This window comes from Camellia sinensis, chromosome 2, assembly GCF_055761805.1.
Source record: "Camellia sinensis isolate YWXY chromosome 2, ASM5576180v1, whole genome shotgun sequence".
NCBI classification, from domain to species: domain Eukaryota; kingdom Viridiplantae; phylum Streptophyta; class Magnoliopsida; order Ericales; family Theaceae; genus Camellia; species Camellia sinensis.
Genome location: NC_138962.1, coordinates 213,294,790 through 213,312,366, shown reverse-complemented (window position 1 = coordinate 213,312,366; position 17,577 = coordinate 213,294,790). Strand labels below are relative to the sequence as shown.

The 17,577-nt window shown below is 38.3% G+C and overlaps 1 protein-coding gene and 1 long non-coding RNA gene across 4 annotated transcripts in view; one reads left to right on the top strand and one right to left on the bottom strand.

The window, feature by feature from the left end:
* LOC114270580 (putative disease resistance RPP13-like protein 1) overlaps positions 1-17,577 on the bottom strand; it is a 126,199-nt gene that overhangs the window by 80,492 nt on the left and 28,130 nt on the right. The gene's annotated exons all lie outside the window — the stretch shown is intronic.
* On the top strand, positions 1,654-4,902 carry LOC145819803 (uncharacterized). Its single transcript, XR_014360578.1, has 2 exons — positions 1,654-1,814; positions 4,575-4,902. It is a non-coding gene; the product is annotated as an uncharacterized LOC145819803 (long non-coding RNA).

Genomic DNA, 17,577 nt, shown 5'->3' with positions numbered 1-17,577 from the left:
GATTATCCGTTACCTTATATAAATGGAGATGGAGATGAAACTCCAAGGTTTAATTTGTCAAAATTGAAACATTGGGTTTGAAAGTAAAAAATGTGTGAAATCTTGATTTTTTATTTTTTTAATTAATCCAAAAAAAATCATATACAAATATTTTTATCAAAAAAATTCAAAAAAAAAAAAAAAAATATATATATATATATATATATAATCAATGCTCTTTCATGAAATCACTTCTTTCAAATAAATCTTATTTTTAAGAGGATTAAATAAATCTCAAAGGCTCGATTTTGAAAATTATGAGAAAGATCAAAGAGAATGGCATACAGTTTTTTTGTCCTTGAAACCTAGTCCGGCCCAAACTTGTTGGGCTTTTACCCAAACAAGACCCAAATTCTGCATGGGCCGGTCCAACTGAGATTGGGTGGATTTGGACCTTGATTTTGAAACTCAGTTTGGCCCAAGCTCATTGGCCTTTTACCTAAACCAAGCCCAAATCTTGGACATGTCGACTGAAGTGAGACTAGGCCTTGAAATTGAAACCCAACCCAGCCCAACTCGTTGGACTTTTACCTAAACAAAGCCCAAATCCTGGACTGGTCAGCCCAAGTGAGACTGGGCCTTGAATTTGAAGCCTGGCCCAAGTTGATTGGGATTTTACTCAAACAAAGGCCAAATCCTGGACAAACCTGCCCAAGTTAGACAGAGTCTAGAATTGGGTCTTGAACTTGAAACCCAACATGGCCCAAGCTGATTGGGCCTTTACTCAAATAAAAGCCCAAATTATGGACATACCAGCACAAGTGAGATTAGGCCTTGAATTTGAAACACAATCCATAATTTTATTTTATTTTTTAAAAAAAAGTGAAGAAAAATTATTTAAAAAAAGACTCAAATCTTAGGCTAAGCCTGGAGGCCATAATTCCGTTGATGATTCCAAGTTTGTTTCCCTTTTATTTATTTATTTATTGTGGTTGTTGTTGGTGTGTTTTTTTGTGTTGTTACATTTTGTTGTTGTTGTTGTTTGGGATAATCAAAATATGTATTTTTACATGAAAAGAAAAAATACATAAATTAAGAATTATAGTTTGATATTTATGTGAATATTTACATCATCTTTGATAAATTGTTTCAAAAAATATTTTTGATTATTATTCTCATTTACTATTTGATTTTGTTTAAACTTTCTTCTATTTGCAAGTAACAACACAATAAGAAACGATAATATTGATGATAATGATGGATTGGAATTTTGGAGTGATAAAAAAGATGATGAGAAAATAATTAAAACTTGGGAAAAAAGATAAACAACCTTGAATATAAGTGATTAGAGTGTACATTAAGAAAAAAATATTTTATTTAAAAGTTTAATGTATATTATTCTTAATATAAATTATAATAAATTTATATTAAGATATAATAAAAATTAAAATTTTAAAATTCTAATTAAACGTATTGAAATACAATTTTACTGCAAATAAAATCACCCAAATAAGACCGGCCCAGCGTAAAAATGAAGGAAAAAGTGAACCCGGCCCAAAGTACCTGACAGAGATGTCGAAGAAGAACAACCTAGCTCGCAGAAAAAGACAGCACGAATACGAACTCCAAAGTACTCTCTCTCTCTCTCTCTCTATATATATATATATATGTATATATATGAATTGAATTTAGTTTTTGGTAAATTGGCCTCCTATATGTTTTTGTTGTGGGTATGTGATTGAGTTTGTTCTGATTTGTATTTGAAAAAATCAGGAGAGAAATTAGAGAAAGAAAAGAAGGCAAAGAAGCTGCAGGCCAAGAAGAATAAGATGAAAGTAACTCCCTTTCCTCTTCCTCCAAGCCCACTCTCTGTATATATGTATATACCAATAATTTGTTTAATTGCACATGTGTTTTCATTTTATTCTCTAATTTTACTCTCTTATTTTTATTTTAAATTTTCTTTTTAAGGGTTTTATTAATTACTTGATGAACCTTGGGAGAATTTTAGGTGGTTTTGGAAAATGGACTTGGATTCTCTACATAATCACCCTTGCAATAATCTTGCAATGGTAGTTTAGGTAATTATTTTAAGCTCAAAACATGATTGATGATAGTGCAATGCTTTAAGCCCAAAACACCAAGATTATTGCTTGAAAAGTATTGTATGGTTTTAGTAGGTTTTTTGCTTCATCTTTTTTGTTTTTTGAAGGAATACTAGTTAAAAAAATGTGATGCTTTTAACAAATGCTAAAGAAATTACCTTTTTTTTTTTTTTTTGGTTACTGAGAAAGGATAATCTTTACCTTTAACAATTTCTTTCCTAGTTATTAACAATTTCTAAATAAGCCATTGCTGAGCAGACAAAAATGGTTTGAAGAAATTAGAAAGTGGTTTGACTATACTTTGTGGAGACAAGTGGGGTGTCTTTGTTTGAACTCGATAGTTATCTAGTTAACAGGCTTATGGATTTTGAAAAACCTAGTTACACCTGCACTTTCAAAGCAATAGAATTGAGATTATAAACTTTATGGTATGATGTAGCTGTCAAAAGGATGTTATCATCTTCATGTAGTATTTGATATTGCTTAATTGTAAGCCTTGTGCATTAGGTACAATTCGACACTGCGCAGCTAACCTCGAGCATGATATGCACATTCTCAGGAAATTTACATTACCAAATATTCAATCCCTTGTAGGTTTGGTGAATGATTGTAAATACTGTTTTTATTACGAGAGTTGCACAAGTTTTATGTTTATGCTGGCTTGCTTGGTTATGTTTTAGGCATTTGTGCAGCTAACAGAAATAGCCAAGTTTCATGAAATCTAGATTTTCTATTGCTTTAAGTTTTCTAGTAAAACATTTTATCATCACTAGCCTTGAGGGAGAAGGCAGTCTAGTTGTAATCCAGTTCTTATTCTTGGGAGTCATTGATCCATGACCAAATAGTTCTACATATAAATTTCTATGTAATTTAGGGGTGTATGAGCCCAGTATAACTGAGTAGTGAGTTGTTTAAACTTGGTTTGAAAATTTAACGAGCTTCAAGAATATGTTCTAGCTTCAAGTTGATCTCAAACAAGCTTCAATCAAGTAGCTTAGTGTTTTATACCCTATAATTTTGTTGTGTGTGAAATTATTGAGCGTAGTTCGAACCAAGCTCTAGAAATTAACAAGATTCAAAATGTGTTTAAACTTGACTTGTTAATCTCGAACAAGTTTTTAACAAGTTAAACTCGAGTTGAGCTCAAATAACTTTGTTCGATTTATGACTATATGCAAAATTGTAAATTATTATTCTATCTTCTTTTCAAAGTAAGGATAGGGTATGTAGAGGTGAAGAGAATTATTTGTTTTTGTCATAAATTACAGTTTGTTTTATGAACATATTATATATCTAAGGGATACCCTCTCTTTGAAAGACTAACTATTTTTTCTAGTACATTGGAGGTCGTAGCATGGAGTGGAGGAGGAGGGGATGGCAAAATCCACTGACTCGATTATATCCGATCCAACTTGATTTTAATAGAAAAAGTTTGGGAGAACTCTAGAAATGTAGGGTTTAGTATAGAGGTAGATATGTCAAAACTGTCAAGGTTAAGGTCAAGTATGAAATTTTATCACTAAACTAGTTGAGTTTAAAATAAAGAAAACACGTACAAAATCCGAAAAAAAAACCCCTTGCCATCCCAACCTTTTAGTAAGGTGCAAGATTTGACTAAGATTTGAAAAACTAATTCTTACAGTCCAACTGGATCTTATATATTGGCTTTCAAATATTGAATTTGAAACTTAATTCACAAAACAAAAAAAGAAGATATTGGAGAGTTTTCCATTCATGGCAAGTGGGGGTTGCTTAGTTAAAGCAACAATTGTTTATACTTTAGAATGTAGTTATACCTAAAATCATTGATTATTTTTTCAACCAATATAGGTTAAGGGTTGTTCCACCAACCTACATAATCTTCTCTCATTCAACTCTCATGTCATTTTCTCTCAATAATATTTTCCCTTTCCTTGTCATAAGGGATCCGAGCGGTTTTTTTACGTGTTGGCTGTCGGCTACCTAACGCACAACCTTCCTCCTTTACCTTGGCCTAGGACTGGTGAAGTTGTTAAACAACCCCGGCGGAGTTAAGGGACCGGATAGGCCTAAATTGACGTCGGCTAGCGTAGTAAATAGATTTATGAATCTACTTAATTTGACTAACGAAATGGCCTTTGATAGAGTCGCGTGGAGAAGAAAGATGTAGCTGACTCCATTTGATGGGACTTAAGGCTTGGTTTGGTTTGGTCTGGTCTGATCAATATTTTCCCTTTCCCTTCTTTGGAGATAAATGTGTAGAAAAGTGACTTTTTATTTCACTAATCATAAATGATTTCAAGTATGACTTTGCTTGTGACCCCTTTGATTTATCACTGCACTTTTTGCATTTAATTTTTTCTGTTGTTTAACATTGAGTTTATTTATCTATTTTTGTCAATTATATTATTGAGGTCATTAGGGAATATTGCTATTACACTAAAACTTTTTGTAAATCATGAATTTACTAGCCTTATATTGTACTGATTGGGGTGAAATCTCTCATTGCAGTTCTGAAAAGAAGGTGAATCAATATAGAAATCTCATGATCGGTATGTCTCTACTTCATAAGTTATGTAATTTTTGACAATATATATTGTGTTTTGGATGAAGGATTTGACGAGGAATTTGCTGAAAGAAAGGAAATAGGAAGGAAGAAATTAATGTAATAGATGCTAAATTTTTGTCACATTTTTCTTTTTCATTTGCAAATTCTTATTTAAATTCTAGATCTAAACACAATTTAAGTTGGTTTTTAAGTTTTAGTAGTAGACTTGGATTAGAGATGAGAAATGGGGATATATATGCAATTAAGAGAATCCTTCGTAGTTTTTATTTATTTAATATGTATATATATATATATATATATTTTTTTTTTATTCTCGGTAATGACCTAGTTACTCATATGGGATGGAGTGGAGGGTGCCACTAAGGTGACGATTGAAAATTGACTTTTTGAATAATTTTTTAATTTTTTTATGAGATAAAAAAATTAATGTGTTTAAGAATAATTTCTTTTAAATTTATTGAAAATCATAAATTGGTGTGATGTTTGACTTTTTTTATTCTAGTGATTTTTTTGACCTTTTTTGGTATAAATGGCATCAAAATGGGAATTAGTTTTAGAAAAATTATTAATGATCTTGCTAATGGTGTTTTAATATTTTTTTGTATATATTTTAATATATATATATATTTTTTAACTATACGCCAACATTACTAGTCAATGATTTGAATATTTTTTTAAGCATTAAATAGGTGATTATTTTTTTTAAAAAAAAAAACTAGTTAGGGAAACGAAAAAAGATAGGGTCTCAAGAATTTTAGGATCAAGAGTGTACCTAAAAATGGGTTGTGGTGGGAGAAATTAAATTGATGAAATATTTATATAAGAAATGAATTTAAGTTATTAATATGAAATTTTAAATAATTTTTAAATTTTTATGAGGCGGTAGCATTACTATTAGGAAAACCCCTTCTTAATTATGGTCAATGAACAATGAACATGTTTTCGATGTACCCAAAAAAAAAAATAAAATAATGAACATGAAGTGGACCTTTTGTAACATATCGTTCGTGATGGCCTGTCTCCAATTATTGATTAACATTAACTTTTGGGTTGCAGTACAAAAAAGAAAAGAAAAGAAAATCTGTTGTCCTTATTATTGTTTTTTTTTTTTTTGGGGGTGGGGGGTGGGCATTTTAAAATTTGACTAAAATAAAATTTTGATATAATTAGATCAATATTTTTATAGTAAGATTTAATGAATTTGAACTAATGCTTTGTTTACTTCGGTGGAAAATATTTTTTAAAAAATATTTTTCATATTTTATAGTGTTTAGTACAATTGAAAATAAAAGTCAATATAAAATATTTTTTATGATCAATGAAAAACAAGTGTATTTAGGTAAAAAAAAAAAAAGAAAAAAATTACTTTTATAAGGTAATGAGCGTTTTTCGAATCAAATTTTTATCAATGCCATCACAACCATTACCGTTGCTGCCAGCACTTCAACACCTTCAATTCCACCCATTTTTAGATTGTATATTTGTAATGATGAGAAAATATTTAAATTATTTTACTGTATTCATCAATTTGTACTTAAGAACTTATATTATTTAATTTAAATTTAAAACTTTTGATCCAATTTCAGACGCAAATGGGCCAAAACCAAAAGCATCTCCACACTTACATGGACTGTGACATTAATGTATTTAAAAAAAAAAAGAAAATAAAAGAGAGTGTACTCTTTCCAAGCTTGACCATGATTAATTGGAAATAAAGTATAAAAAAAAAAAACATGGAAGGAATATAAATAAATAAAGAATTGACTCAAATACTCAAGTTGTCCACTAATATCCAATGGTGTCATTTTATTTTCTTTTTTGTACGGGGATATAATACTTCTTCTGTTTCAGTTTTTTTTGTCCCATTTTTCTCAGCTTCTAAACAGAATAAAAAACTTAAAGCACCTGTTTGGCTGTCCTTATAATTTTTTTTATTTTTATTGTTTTTAGAAATTTGTAATATTTCTTTTTAACATTCTAAGTTCAAAGTTTAAGTAATATTTTCTTTAGGAGTTGGTTAAATTTTTTTTTATCGGCTTCGGAGTTGCCTTTTTGTTGATTTTTCTTTGTTTTCAGTGAGGTTTTTAAAAGAAATTAAACCAGCCCTATGAATCCCTATCTGGGTTGAGGGGCCCAAACCTGTTTTTATTCAGTGAAGTCACCTGAAATTGTTCACTTCGTTGTAGCATTACCTTATTACATATTTTGCAAATTGGCTCAACCAAACTATAACTCATTTGAATTTATCCCCTGAACTTTAAAACTTAACAATTAAGTACTTTAAATATTATCTTGTCACACTTAATTCTTTTTTGTTATGATTCTTTAGAGATTTAGGCTTGGTTTGAGAAGTGGGTTGGCTTTTTGGCTTTTTGACTTTTTTAGCCTGGGCTAAAAAGTTTGGTTTGGGAAAGGTTTTTTGGCTTTTTGGCTTTTTTGACTTTTTTTGTGAGAGAAGACTATAATGATTATGGGTTGGATGTGATGTTTTGTTTTTTGTGACTAAAATAGCCTATTTTGTCTTTTATGGCTAAAATAGCCAAAAAAGCCCAAAACCTAAGTTGCCAAACAGAGGCTTACATACAACTAAGTCATGTGTGAAGTATATAGCACACCTATTCAATTTTTAAGATAACAGTGTTTTTATTTTTTGATATGTTTGTATTTTATCACTAAGATAAATGAGACAAATTGTAAATGAGATCACCAAATAAATGTATTATTAGCTTAAAAAATAATAAATATATCATATGCTTTACACATAATTATTTTTTTTTTAAATCCCTAAGAATATTCTAATGGAATGTGTTAAACGTAATAAGATAATACATTGAAGTAGTTAACTCTTGAGATTTAAAATTTAGAGGGGCAGTGCAATAGTCATAGTTTAACACTGTGTTTGGTTGAAGAATTTGGAAAGGGATATAAAAAGAAAAAATGTGTGTGAAATTAAGTAAAATGTAGGTATCTTTTATTCATATTTAACTTACCTTTTCCTTTTTCTTTCCAAGTTATTTCTCAAATTTCCCAATCAAATACAGCATAAGGAGTTTATTAGGCCTTGTTTAAGAAGGTATACTATTAGCTAAAAATTTAATATAAATTATCAAATAATTTTTTCTAATTTTTTGCATATCTTTTATAAAACTAAAAAGACACTAAAAAATCCAATTCCAAACAACCCACCCAAATTGTTAATTTTTTGAAGTGGCGGTTTTGACAATAAAAATTTACTACAAGTTATCAAATGGAGTGTTGCTATTAGCACACCACTAATTGTACGAGCACGAAATATTGTTCTCGTATAATCCTGTTGATCAAGATTGTGCTCCTTCGTACGACGTCGCTTTACTCCCTGAAAACACAAACGTGAGCTAGCCGGCGGGTGTGTGCCGGATACCTCTCCGATGCCTAAGTTAGCAAAAATAGACAAATAGACAAAAGCTCTGTGTATTCGGGGATCAAAGTTGTGTTACCTCTCTATAGGTGATGTTGTGAGCTTTTATAGGTTTCGCATGGCACAATCCTAGTAGGACTCTTACTCCTCCATGTAGAGTCCTCTTAGGAATCACATTCTTGAAAGATAATGTTTATCTTTCAACACCCCCCTCACTGCTTAAACCAAGTGAGATGGTTCTACCATGGTTGGATGTCAATACGACCGAGATAATCATGGCTATGCTAAAGCTAGACCGAACTTCCACTAGCTCGGTTCTTCCTTTCACTGCCTGTACCTCGGTTTGACATTCCAACTGGGTTGTCTGAGACTGCACTAACCACAACGAGCCAAGACCAAGCTAACCAATAGCAAGGTTCTGAGGAGGGCTCAATATACTACGACTCAATATGGTATGACAGTGCTAACTGTTACCGCTCTGAGTGTGGTGACCAAGCTAATTGCAGAGCTCTCTTGGACCGGGATAACTATAAGGCTTTCTGGGATCGGGCTAACTACAAGGCTTTGTGAAAACCGGGCTAACTACAAAGCCCTTTTACTCAGCCCTTCTTACTGTGGCCCACAGAACAGCCCATTACCCAACTCGGCCCAATTTACATATAAATTACCCTCTCAATTGCCCCTTAATTCCATCTGCGCAGCATGATAGGGATTATCTGTTACTAGCTGAGCTAAAAACTTCAGCCTTCCAACCGAGCTAAAGACTTTAGCACTCCAACCGAGCTAAGAACTGTAGCATTCCAACCGAGCTAAATTCACACCAGGATACTTTAACACGTCCAGTCAAAAACGTCTCTTCAATCCCTATAACTGAATCGATTTCCATTCTATGGACACGTGGCAGACTGTGATTGGCCCAATGCAGCTGTCACGCCGTCTTCGTATTCCGCATTTTTTGAACAGTCCCGCCCAAAACCTAGGTTTATACAAAACCAAACCCTTCATTTTGAATCACCTACACCTACTATTCATCTTCTTCCCTCTGAGCTCATATTTTCTTCAAACTCAGAGCCTAAAAAAAAAAACTTGTGTTGCTGTAGGCTACTGCTTTCGTCTTCAGTTCCGTCATCTTCATACTAGTAAGTTGCTCAGATCTGATTTCTTTTTCGTTGATTTCACACTTGTTTGATACATAGCATATGTATTTTGTATGTTTTTTCAAAACACGTATTACTTTTACTTTCATACTCCTGGGAAAAAGCTTGTGATAGAACCACTGTATTTTACGAATAACCTGAGAAACACTGTATTAGATCCAAAATCACACCTCAACCGAACTAGGATACTGTTTATACTAGTTGCAAGCCCGATTACCCCAAAACCGAACTAAAACTTCAAACCAAATTTGTAATTTCAATGGGTTAGGGTCCTTCTTCTTCTTTTAACCGAGATACCAAACCGTATTGAGCCTGTGTAATACCACGCTAAAAAGCCTTACCTATCGATCGAGCTAACACTTGGGGCTAAACCAGCACCCTTAGTTCAAACCGAACTAAGAATGCTGCCCCAAAGGCTCAACCGGACTAAAAAGCCCCTTGCTCAAACCGAGATAAGACTGGACAGTATCCCGCGTAACCGAACCAGACCTTCATTTATCTTGCCTTTGTTTCTCTTAGCACGGTCTAACGATCTGTGCTTAACACTTTCTTTTTCACTTTGTTGCAGACTTAGGTTGCCAGGCACTCCTTTGAACACTCGACCGAGCTACTCAGTGTCATTTCACGACCGAACTAACACTTGTTGATAATTTATACATAACTTACAATCGCATTGGTAAATACAGATTTTTAGTAAACTCACCAGGGGCCATAGCCGAATTCCGAAAGGATTACCAAATTTCGGATGATGTCCACCTCTCACTGGCCGAACTAGACACCACCCCTTGGGGAAAACAAGGCTTCGTCCCCTTTAACGTTATTTCCATCGTAGAGTGCAGTTTGCGATTCCCTGTACAGCCCCTCCTTTGTAAATTCCTCAGGCAAACCAAGATCTGCCCTACCCAGCTTTCCACTAATTCTTACCGCGTAATAAACGGTATTGCCGAACTAAACCGCCGGGCTGGTCTTAATCTCGGTCTAGCTGAGCTCTTCCATCAATACTCCATAGGATCGCCCGAAGATGGCTGGGTTTACTATTTAAGAATAAGGCGCCGGCGTGAAAAAATAATAAAGAATACCCCGGACAAAGACGTAAATGATGATGATTTCTTCTGGGTATTTGGGAATTTTGAGGACCAACAAGCCCAGATCCCTGGCCACAGAATAAATTGGAACGAGGGTGTAGCCGGTAGGATGACCTCGGCTTAATTTCATGCTTTTCTTTTACTTCGGTTTTCTGATCTTGAACCGTACTGACTGTTATCTTCCTTCTTGCAGATTTGAACTTTCTTAAGTCCCAATACAGCTACACCAACTTGGACGTGCTTCGCGCCGCGCTTTGATATCCAGACCGAAGTTGGACTGAGTTATTGAACTTCGAGCCGACCTACCGATGTAGTGGCCGCAGGAAGACCTAGGTTACCGACTTCCTTCTAGAGCCCTCACCAAAACCAGATCCAACCCTTCTCCAAGTCAATTTGATCCTATTGACAGCGGAGCAAGAGATGGCCAAGAAGAGAGCGGTAAAGGCTCTCCTGACCGAGACAACTCAGCCCGAGGTGCCACCAGCCGGTCAAACTCAAGAGACCGTGGTGGCCCTTCCATCTCACCAACCCACATCATCTAGCCCAAAAAAGCGTGCCCGGACTACCCCAACCGAGCAATGCCTCGTTGATGAAGATGAAACCGTGGTCCCTTAAACCACTCCACCAAGCTCTCCACCGAGCCCACAACCGGAGTGTTCTGATCGGGCTAGTTATTCCAAGTGGGCTCCAAAGATCACTTTCCAGAACCGAGCCATCAAGGACACTAATTTAGTAGTTGCTGAAAAAGACCACTTAATGGCATTCAATCTTGCCAAAGGTGTATGCCTTCCAGCCGACATATCACACCACGACCACCTAACCGAGCTGATAGCAATTCGCTCGACCACAAAGTCCATGGTGCTGGTAAGTTGCCCTTTTGCTCATCTTTCTAATCTTTACAACTTTCTGCTCGGTTTCACTTTAAAAGTTTCTTACCATCCTCTTGCAGGCCGTACACAAGAACCACATTGCTCACAAGCGAGTGTTGGAACTTTGAAAAACCACCAGGCAGGCCATGGCCGAGGCTAATGAAAGAATGGCCGAACTAGAAGTGGCCAAGAAACAAATAGCCGAGCTGAAAACCGAGAATGGTCGTCTGACTGGTCATGTTAGCTCGGTTGAAGCAGACAAGAAAAAGGCAGCGGCCGTGGTAAAAGATAAGTATTTGCGCGAGCTCGCCAAGCTCGAGGGAAAAAAGAACACCGAGATAACCAAGCTTGAGAAGAAGTTAGAAGATGCGGAGGACCGTGGCTTCAAGGAAGGCGAAGCCATGTATATCAAGCAATGCGAAGCGGCAAAAGACTTATTCTTTAAATGCGGATGGAGGGCGGCCGTGGCACAGCTTGGTCATGGGCCAGAGACCGAAGTCTTTAACCCTCCTCCGTATTTTATCCCAGGTTCGATGACGGAGTACGCTGTTGCCATTCAACAACAATTTCTTCAGGCTGAGGATGACGAAGAAGAGACTGAGCCAAACAATACCCCGGTTGTTAATGAACCTGCTGTTCAATCAGCTCAGTTGGAGCCACCGGTTGAAGATCTGACGACCGAACTACTAGATGAGACCGGGCTACCAGATGAGACCGGGCTCCGAGTTGAACTTGATGCAGAAATAGATGACCTTTTTGCTTAATCTCTGTATTTTCTTCTTTCTGCTTTTGGACAAGAATTGTAACCGGGCTACGACCCTATCTTCTGTACTCTTTTGCGTTTTAAATGACATATTCCTTTATGGCAACTATTGTTTCGATTTTTCTCTATGCTAGCCTTTACAAACTATAATCTGAGTAAAGTAAAACATTCTCTGGCCGAGATACTTAATCCTGGTCTTAACTTTGCAATCTGACTGGCCATACCTGCCAACCTCTTTAGCCCTGATCATTATCTCGGCTAAAGAACAATAAATGTTGATTTTTCCAGCCAACCTCTTTAGCCTTGATCCTTATCTCGGCTAAAGAACAATAAATGTTGATTTTTCCAGCCAACCACTCTTCAACATGGATCTTTATCTCGGTTGAAGAGTACTCAAAGTTGGTTTTTCCAGCAAACCACTCTTTAGCCTAGATCCTTATCTTGGTTGAAGAGTACTCAAAGTTTGGTTTTTCCAGTCAACCACTCTTCAACCTGGATCTTTATCTCGATTGAAGAGTACTCAAATTTGGTTTTTCTAGCCAACCGCTCTTCAGTCTAGATCTTTATCTTGGTTGAAGAGTACTCAAAGTTGATTTTTCCAGCTAACCACTCTTCAACCTGGATCCTTATCTCGGCTGAGGAGTACTAAGTGTTTGGTTCTTCCAGCCAACCTCTAGATTGATTTTTTCAGCCAACCTAGAGTAAAGTGTTTGGTTATTCCTGCCAAACGTTCTTCAGCCTGGATCCTTATCCTGGGCTTTAGGAGAGGTGTTGGTTATTCCAGCTAACCTCTAAGGTGGTTTTTCCAGCCAACCCAGAGGAAAGTGTTTGGGTATTCCGACCAAACGTCCTGCAACCTGGATCCTTATCCTAGGCTTAGGAGGGGTGTTGGTTTTTCCAGCCAACCTCTAAGTTGGTTATTCCTGCCAATCTAGAGTAAAGTGTTTGGTTATTCCGACCAAACGTCCTGCAGCCTGGATCCTTATCCTGGGCTTAGGAGGGGTGTTGGTTTTTCCAGCCAACCTCTAAGTTGGTTATTCCTGCCAACTTAGAGTAAAGTGTTTGGTTATTCCGACCAAACGTCCTGCAGCCTGGATCCTTATCCTGGGCTTAGGAGGGGTGTTGGTTTTCCCAGCCAACTTCTTCAGCTCAGATCTTTATCTTGGCTGAAGAGAGCACAAAGTTGGTTATTCTGGCCAACTCTGCTTACAATGCCCCTAGCTCACTAAAACAATTTTTTACAGAAGGAAACATCTATATTGAAAAAAAAACTACTTGCTTATTGAGAAAGGGAAAAATTACAAATACTCGAAAGAAAAGCTAAAAATAAAATAGTTTGAGATTGGCAGTGTTCCATGGCCTGGGAATGGCTTTGTTGTCCTCATCTTCCAAGTGGTATGCCCCTTTTCTTGCTAATCCAACCATTTTGTATGGTCCTTCCCAATTGGGCCCTAACTTGCCATCTCCGGGTACCAAAGTGTTTCCCATTACTTTGCGAAGTACCCAATCTCCAATCTTGAACTGTCTTGGATGTACTGTTTTGTTGTATTTCCTTGATAACTCTTGCTGGTATGAGGCGATGTGAACCAATGCTCTTCCTCTTCTTTCTTCTGTAAGGTTGAGCTCTAGTGTAATGGCTTCTTTATTCAAGTCTAGATCAAAATTTTTACTTCTAATTGTGGAGAGGCCAACTTCCAGTGGGATTACTGCTTCCATGCCATAGGCTAAGGAGAATGGTATTTCTCCAGTTGACCGTCGATGTGTGGTACGGTAAGCCCATAAGACATGAGGGAGCTCTTCCGCCCACTTGCTTTTTGCTTTTTCTAACATTTTCTTCAATCCATCTAGGACGACCTTGTTTGATGCTTCCGCCTGGCCATTTGCTTGGGGGTATGCCGGTGTAGAGTTGTAGAACTCTATCTTGTATTCTTCACAAAAGCCTCTAAAGATTCTACCATCGAATTGAGTGTCGTTGTCTGATATTAGAGCCTTTGGTATGCCGAACCGAGTGATGATATTTTGCCAGGCGAACTTCTTCACATCTTTCTCTATTGATGCTAGTGCTTCTGCCTCCACCTACTTTGTGAAGTAGTCTGTTGCTGCAAGGAAGAACTTTCTGTTGCAGGGTGCTGTTGGAAGTGGTCCTACTATGTCCAAGCCCCACATTGCGAAGGGCCATGGGCTTGTTAGTGGTAGGAGTTCTCTGGCTGACTGATGTATTTGGTGTGCGAACTTCTGACATTTCTCGCACTTTTTCACATATTTCTCTGAATCTGCTTACATGTAAGGCCATCAATATCCTTGCGAGATTGCCCTGTATGCCAATGATCTTCCTCCTTGATGGCTTCCGCATACGCCTTTGTGTATCTCGAACAAGAATGTTTTAACTTTGCTGGGATGAACACACTTTAGGTAGGGTCTTGTGAAGGATTTCTTGTACAAGGCCATTGATGGGGAGAGCCAAAATCGCTGCGACTTTGCTCTAATCTTGTTGGCTTCTTTCTTTTCTTCAGGTAAGACGTCGTCTTTTAAGAATAGTATGATGGGATCCATCCATGAAGGGCCTAGTTCAGGACAACATACCTCTTCTACCTCGGGCTCTTCAATGCTTGGTCTTGGTAGGTAGTCAATCAGCAGCGGATGAGGGATAGATGTATCTGCCATTGAAGCGAAGCCTGCTAGTTCGTCCGCTCTACTGTTTTCTTCTCTGCCGATCTGCTCTATCCGTAGTACTTCAAATTTCTTGATCTCTGTTCTGACTAACTCTTGGTATTTAGCCATTCTGTTGTCCTTTGCCTCGTAGTCGCCTGAAATTTGGTTTACCACCAGTTGCGAGTCACTGTAAACCATCAGCTCGGTTGCTTTCATGTAGAATGCTGATTTCAGTCCTGCTAAAAGGGCTTCATACTCCGCCTTGTTGTTTGATGCTAGGAAGCCAAGGTTGACTGCTTGCTCCACTACCAGGCCATCTGGTGAGATAAGGACTATGCCAAGTCCTGCACCGTGCCTGTTGGATGCTCCATCCATGAAGAGCTTCCACATCTCTCCAACGAACAGCTTCCAGCAAGTGAAGGGGTCGGATGATGCCTTGGGGTCTTGAGTGTTACTGGTGTTTTCTTCAGAGGCCATGCTAGCTGTTTGCCCCTCGCTGTCTAACTGTACCAAGTCTTTACTTATTGTAGCATAGTTTACTTCTTCCTCCCTTACTTCATTCTGGTTTGCCTTGGGATCTAGCTGGATATCCTGTACCAGGGGTTCTGTTATTCCGGCGAAACTTTCCATCCCCTTTTCGGTTGTATCAGTCAAGTCTACTGGGCAGATGTGATGACTTCCTAGTGTGAATTCTGCGACAAAATCTGCCAAAGCTTGGGCTTTTATCGCAGTCCTGGGTTGAAACTTGATGTCAAACTGTCCCAACTCCACTGTCCACTTCAAGATTCGCCCAGAAAAGTTCGCCCTTTCAAACAAAGCTTTTAATGGAAAAGGTGTGAGGACGACTATGGTGTGGACGTGAAAGTAGTGCGACAACTTCCTTGAGGCCATCATCAAGGCTAAGGCTAGTTTTTCCAGTGATAAGTACCTTGTTTTGGCACCCAGCAATGTCTTGCTGACATAGAAGATGGGCAGATGTTGGATCCTTTCTGCTCGGACCAACACTGCGCTAATTGCGTGCTGTGAAACTGCCAGGTACAAAAAGAGTTCTTCTTCAGGTATTGAGGTTACCAGCAATGGCGGAGAAGACATGTATTCTTTCAAGCTTTCTAGAGCGCGGTCGCATTCTTCGTCCTACTCGAATTTGGCCTTAAGAGCTTGAAAGAATGGCCGACATCTGTCTGACGACCGACTTATGAACCGGTTGAGTGCAGCTGCCATACCGGTGAGATGCTGCACTTCTTTTACTGAGTTGGGCCTCTCTAGATCCTGAATTGCCTTGATCTGAGAGGGGTCTGCCTCTATACCTCGGTTAGTCACCAGGAAGCCTAGGAATTTGTCAGATCCTACACCGAATGCACACTTGGACGCATTAAGGCGTAACTTGTGCTTCTTCAGGATCTGAAACATCTCACCTAGGTCCTTGAGATGGTCATTTTCATCCTTGCTCTTGATCACCATGTCGTCGATGTAAGCCTCCATTGTTCTGCCTAACAATGGTTCAAACATCTTGGTGACCATCCGTTGGAATGTTGCCCCTACGTTCTTTAGGCCAAAGGGCATGACCTTATAGCAATATAATCCTCTTGGCGTGGTAAAAGATGTGACCTCCTGGTCTGGTTCATACATAGCAATCTGATGGTAGCCTCTGTACGCATCAAGAAATCTAAGCCGGTTGTGCCCCGCCGTTAGGTCTACCAGTTGGTCTATTCGCGGTAGGGGGAAGCTGTCATTTGGGCATGCTTTGTTGACTGTTTTGTAGTCTACGCAGATACGCCATTTTTCATTCTTCTTTGGCACCACCACGGTATTGGAGATCCATCTGGGGTAGTGCACCTCTCTGATAGCTCCTGCCTCTAGCAGGTTTCCCACTTCTTCCGCCACTATCTCAGCGTGGTAGAGTGCCGATCTGCGAGTGCGCTGAATGATTGGTCTGACAGTTGGGTGGACGTTCAATTGGTGACAGATGAAGCTTGGGTCAATGCCAGGCATATCATACGGCGTCCAGGCAAACACTTCGATGTTAGAGGTCAAGAATTCCATGACCTTTATTCTCTTAGTGCTGGACATAGATGAGCCAAGCAAAAAGAACTTATCCGAATTCTTTTCATCTATTCTTACCTGTACCAAATCTTCCACTGCCTTCTGTTCGGCGGCTTTGCCAACATTCGCGAATAACTCATTGCTCTCTGGTTCCTCCTCCATCTGTACAAACCCCTTGGCAGCTCTGCTGCCATTTACTGTGACGAAGCATTGCTTGGACATAATTTGGTTTCCAAAGACCTCTTCTATTACTCCGATTTTGTTGGGGAACCGCATTACTTGATGGTAGGATGACGCTACTGATCGCATGGCATGTAACCACGTTCTTCCCAAGATTATGTTGTAAGTGGAAGGGACTTTCAATACCCAGAATTTCACTTGTTTCGTCACGCTTCCTGCTCTGACTGGAAAGATTATCTTGCCAACTGGCCACTCTGGCATCGAGTTGAATCCAATCAGGGGAGACACGGTAGGTGCCAAGTCTTTGTCCTCCAATTTCAGTTGTTTGAAAGTTTCATAATACATGATCTCACATGAGCTACCTTGGTCAATCAAAATCCGCTTGACGTCAAAATCTTTGACTCGGAGAGTGACGACCAGTGCATCATTGTGAGGGCAGTAAATCCTTGCCAAGTCTCTATCTGAAAAAGACACGACGTTCGTGGCCTCTGCCTTCTCCTTTTTGATGGTAGGTTGGGCACTTAGTACCTCCCTTAAGTGCTCAGCCTTTTTGATCATGCCCCTGAGTTCACATACGCATTCAGGTTCGAATACACCATGGATTACGTTGATCACGCCTTGAGGTGGGGCGTCGATTGGCATTCCATTCGGGTTGTTGTGGTCATGGGGAGCTGGCTGCGCCCCTCCTTCTATGTACTTGTCCAGATGACCGGCTGCTACTAACTCCTCCAGATGCTACCTTAATGGCATGCAATTTTCAGTGCGTTGCCCCTTTTCCTTGTGAAAGGTGCATCGAGAT